This window comes from Lupinus angustifolius, chromosome LG18 (assembly GCF_001865875.1).
Source record: "Lupinus angustifolius cultivar Tanjil chromosome LG18, LupAngTanjil_v1.0, whole genome shotgun sequence".
Taxonomy (NCBI): Eukaryota; Viridiplantae; Streptophyta; class Magnoliopsida; order Fabales; family Fabaceae; genus Lupinus; species Lupinus angustifolius.
Window position 1 is genome coordinate 13,067,276 of NC_032026.1, and position 5,231 is coordinate 13,072,506.

At 34.5% G+C, this 5,231-nt stretch overlaps 1 long non-coding RNA gene across 2 annotated transcripts; it reads left to right on the plus strand.

The window, feature by feature from the left end:
- LOC109332711 lies at positions 2,604-4,995 on the plus strand. 2 transcript variants are annotated; one of them, XR_002105925.1, is made up of 4 exons: positions 2,604-2,716; positions 2,848-2,961; positions 3,630-3,723; positions 4,378-4,995. It is a non-coding gene; the product is annotated as an uncharacterized LOC109332711 (long non-coding RNA). The 2 variants fall into 2 exon arrangements; XR_002105924.1 differs by having other exon boundaries at positions 2,604-2,961.

Here is a 5,231-nt window from a genome sequence, read left to right on the forward strand (position 1 = left end):
AACTGACTCAAATTAATTAATGAGTATTAATGTCTTACGGTAATAGAATCAATGAATATAATTAGAAAGAGAAAATAATTTGCTCATTGTAAAAGAATTTTACACCATTAACATATATTCATTGTGTTAATGACTCTTAAATTAAATGAAAATAATATACATGAATGTTCAATAATATATTAGCTGGGTAAAAAAGCCAGAACCAAATTGTATAAAAAAGGTCTAAAATCAATTTTTTTAAAAAATCCTATAAAACGGTTAGAGCTAATATTATTTAACAAAAATAAAATACTAATCTTAAGTGTTAATTAATTGAAAAACAGAAAATTGATTTTAACTTTAGTGTTAGAAAATAAGCTATTGTTTATAACTTGTTAGATATATTGTAGTTTTTTTGTTTCAGTCAACAAGATAGTAAAATTGAAAATAGTAACTTTCATATTAGTTAGAGTGACTGCTTTGCTAAACTTTCATATTTTCCCTTTTGCCAAAGCATAATTCTATGAGGGTTGGCAATGAATTGACGAAAAACACATAGCTTTGCACAATATTAAATTTTACACTGGATTTTACTTTATTTACTTATGTTTTAAGCCCATTTTACATAGGGCATAAAGAAAAAGTACAAATGAAATTTTAAATAAGACATACATATTCATACTTTTAATAACATCTTATAATTGTTCCTCTGTTTTGTTTCAACAACTTGTAACTGTGCTGAACCAACAACATGAGAGTTTCTTGCAGTAAGTGCCTTCAGCCTTTACCTCTCTGCTCTTGATCCAATAACATGGCCTAACATTGATGCCGCAATACTAACAGTGGATTTAAATACACATTATAAATGTAAGTACAAATACAATAACTTTTTTAATGTCTCTCTCTTGGTATGTCAGGAATGGATTTATATATACAAGATTACAAGCAGAGCCAAGTAGTATTAAAGTGTTCACCTATAATTGATCTTAGTTTAGACATGTGCCAATGATATTGTTAAAAGTACCAAGAAGGAGTGAATATCAAATAAAAAGTAGTATTTCCAAAAATATTTTCAAGTTCTCTGTCCGGAGATTGCTATAACTGATCCATTATACAATAAAGTAGCATTTCCAAAGTTTAAACTTTTCAAGAAGAAAAGCAGAAGCAACTACAAATAAAAAAATATGAAAATTATTTTAAATTATCTAACACTCATGCTAACTTAGCTAAAAAATAATGGGACAGAAGACTTTGGTGCCAGTAATCCCTCTACAATATTAGCTACATGCATTAGATCGGAAAGAAAGTAGCCCGATGTCATGCTACCTTCTACGTATTGCACTTCAAAGCTACAATAGTTGTCTATTGTACAAGCTACATTTCGTGAATGTACGATATGTTTACACTTGCGGTCTAAACAAGAGACAATTGATGAAGTCGAAGAACTTCAGGGGTCAAAAGAGTTGAGCTTAACATGTAACAAGAGCAAACAATGAGGATATTGATCTTAATGTTATACAATTAAAAACTAAATTACAAACTAAGAAGAATGAATTTACCGAGAGCCCGCTTGTTTGAGGACAACCGGCGCTTGGACGAGAACCCAAATGCACAATTGTATAGTAAAGCATGCATTAACCCATACATTTCAAATATCAGTAAAAAGGTTAATATGCACAAACTAATGTGTTAAACACAAAAGAGCATAAACAAAATTCATTACCCAAGTTGAGTGGATCCATGGACGGGGAGGCTGACAATATGGGATTGCGGCATTCTTTGATGCCTTTGCAAGTCCATTTCCCAAAGTTTGTTGAGCTCCATTCCATGGTTGGGAAATGACCGTTTCAGCATTAAAGAGGTGGGAGCTGCTGCAACTAGCATGAAGAAGACCAACAAGGATAGAAAAACAGTCAGCATTGATGTAAAGGAGGGGTTAACAGTTGAGTATGAATGTTTCTTCTTAGAGGAGTACCAATCTGTTTGTCGCGACCCGATTTTTGGTTGGAAGACCGGCGTTACGACTTAGGGAGAAGTAAACCTGAATTCTATCTCTTCCGATTAAAACGTAGAAAACACTCTTTATGCCCGCTTTGGATAAAATGGTCTTTAGATAGAGATTCTGAATTCGGGAGTTGATTACGGATCGGGGAAGGTATTAGCACCCCGTCCGCCCGTATTAAAACGGCACCCTCGTTAATAACATGGAATTTTATACCCTTAACAATTATTTATTTGGAAATTAATTATCATAACAAAATATTTTTATTTCGAAAATTGCTTACATACTTTGGTTGATTGTTAATGCTTTAGAAACTATCGATTTCACTATAAAAATTCCTTAATTAAATTGATAATGTAATTTCTGTTTATTCATACATTCATAATTTTAATGGTAAAGTAGTTTATTAAAAAACGAATGCTAATTATGATCCATAAGGTGTATTGTTGGAAACACGTGAGTTAATATCTAATTACTAAGGCGTTGATTTAAGAAATAAGTATAAAGGAATAAAAAATTTAACGTATAAACAAATATGAAATTTAGAAAAAGTAAAAAACAATAAAGAGTAAAAAATGGATTTAGAAAAAAAATAAAAAAACAAAGGAAGGGTATACGGGTTCTTCAGAACCAAAAACCCCAAATGGGATTTCTAAATCCCTAGCCTCCCTTCTTCCTCACTTCTTCAACGGCGGCGGTCACGGTGAGATGCGGTGGTTCCAGGTTAGGGTCACGGTGAGGAACACCGATTATCACGGTGGATTGAAGAATTAGTGATCATCTTTCTCCGTTTTACTTCCCTTTAACTATGAAGACATGCTCTTTTCTATGTCCTATTTATTTCTCACAGCTTTTCATTCTCACAGAGGCTCCTTAAAGCATAGGGAGGACACCAACAAGGTTGGCGTATGATGGCGTTAATTCCGCCATGAAAGCAGTATAACCATGACTCTACGGTTGGTTATCGGCAAATGATTTTGGTAAAGAACCCTATCCCTTTTTCCAATCTAACTTTACATATTTGTCATAGTGTGAAGTAATTAGCAATATGATGAGAAAAAAAACCAATTGGTATGAATGTTCATCCAGAAACAAATTTCATTGCTTTAAAGTAGTTATAGAGCATTATTTACTTTCGTTCTTGGTTAAATGACAGTATATGTATCTCTGTGGAATCAATCAAATGGGAATGGGTGTGTGTAATTATGTATGGCTAAGTAAAATTGTTTATAAATTTATCGTCTAAGTTCAAAGCACAGATTGGTCACTAAATGAAAAACGCTTCTTACCTGACAATGCTCCTGTGTATAACCTTGCTGTGATTACCTTTATCTCTGTGTTCTTGACCAGCAGCCTATCTATTTCTTGTGTATGTGAGATATGTTTCTGGAATTGTCCTCTGTTATATGTGTGAGGTCAGTGTATGTGGACTGATAGCTATGTGTTTTTCTCTTCTTTCTATGTGTGTGATAGAGAGCAGATACAAATTCTGTGTTGTGCCCTCTGATTTGTATGATATGTGTGGATATATGAATGTATATCACTCTCTTTTGGGTATTTGTTGCGTATGTGTATTCTGAATGCTCTGTAACTATGGTATGTCACCCTGTATGTATAATCTCTCTGATTTTCTTGCGGCTGTGTGTAGGTATGGGCTGTTCTCTGGCTGTTGCTTTTTTGGCCTCTCCGCGTTTACTGAGTGTATGTGTGTAGCAATGTTATCTCCCCTTTTGATTGAAGAGGTGACTCCCTATTTATAGCTGTGTTGGTGCCAAAACCCTTTCAAATGACTGATTGAATTATTTATGTAATCCAATGACCCTTGCTTTCTGATTTTAACTCCACTTGAATGCTGTCCATGATGGCTGATTTGTAACTGAAATAGTGAAGCTTTCAGATTTGCATTTGTTTCAGATTCCTTTTGTAATCAATAGCTGTTTCTCTTTTATAGCTGATTACAGTTTCCTATTGATATGTGAAAGCCTTTTGATTTGCTCGGTTATTGTGGTGTTTGGTGATGGTACTCATCGATGAAGACCTCAACCTTCACGGTAGCTCGGATTCGGATGATGTTGTCTTTTACCTGTGAAGAGATGGTAATTCTGATTCTCATCTATTTCATTGCCTCATCATGTATGACTCTTAGTTGACTGTTTAGAATGCTCCCTTGCACTGGTTATTCCTTTAAGGTGTCTCATCATTGCTGCCATTCATGCTTATTGTAACTAAAATGCCAATGATGTTGTCTTTTACCTGATGAGTGCCTACTTTTATTTGGGAATTATGCTGATTCACGTTTGATTGTTCTTTAAAACTGTGTAACTGAAATAGAATAGGTGCTCTGGGTCGCGACCCTTTATCGTCCTGACTTGATATTAACCTATGTGGACTTTCAGTTATGTAGGAAATGTAAATGCCACGAACCAGCCCCTTGCAGAAGTTTTTCAGAGTGCTGGTCCTCTTGCTCTAAAGCTGATGGGAACAATGCCATTCCACCAATGAAGCTTATCCCATTAAGATATGCATTATGGCCAGGCACATCTTCCAGAATTTCATTTGAAGCAATGTGTTCTGCATAGTCTAAATAAAAGCTAAGTGAGACATTCTTGAAAAACTGCAATCTCAGCAGTGGCAAACAGTACTCCGGAGATGGCTTTATCAAGAGTTTCCCTGTTTTATGTGAAGGTGTCACTGAAGCTATAGGAGGTCGAGAAGAGTTGCTTTCATGTTGCCACTGATTGTAAGGTTTGGATTTTGAACATGCTTGGCCAGTGTCTGTTGGGGGAAGCCATGATGTTGATGATCCGAGAAAGTAATATATGAATGAGTTTTGGATAATCACTGAACTAGAAGCACTGTATTTTCCAATTGATTACTTTGTTGATTAATTGTAATTATTCTTGAGTATGGAACTTGTAGAATTTGTTCATGGCTATAGAAAGATAATGTGTATGTTAAGCACTGTTCATGATTCGCAATGGTTGCAAGGCTGAAATAACTACCCCTTTGTTAGATCTGGATACGGTCTCCTTCAAACTTAAGTTTGCCTTTGTAGCTTTATAGTAGAACAAAATGATGTAATATTTTCTGAGTTTTATGTCAAAGATAAAAGGTAAAGGTAGAACAAATTTGGGTGTTCACACCAATAAATAACACAATCAAACATAGATTAAACATAAAGGAGAAACAAGAAAGGGAGGGAGAGCAGAAAATAACCTTCAAATTCTTCTGAGTTCTGAGATTAATTGTG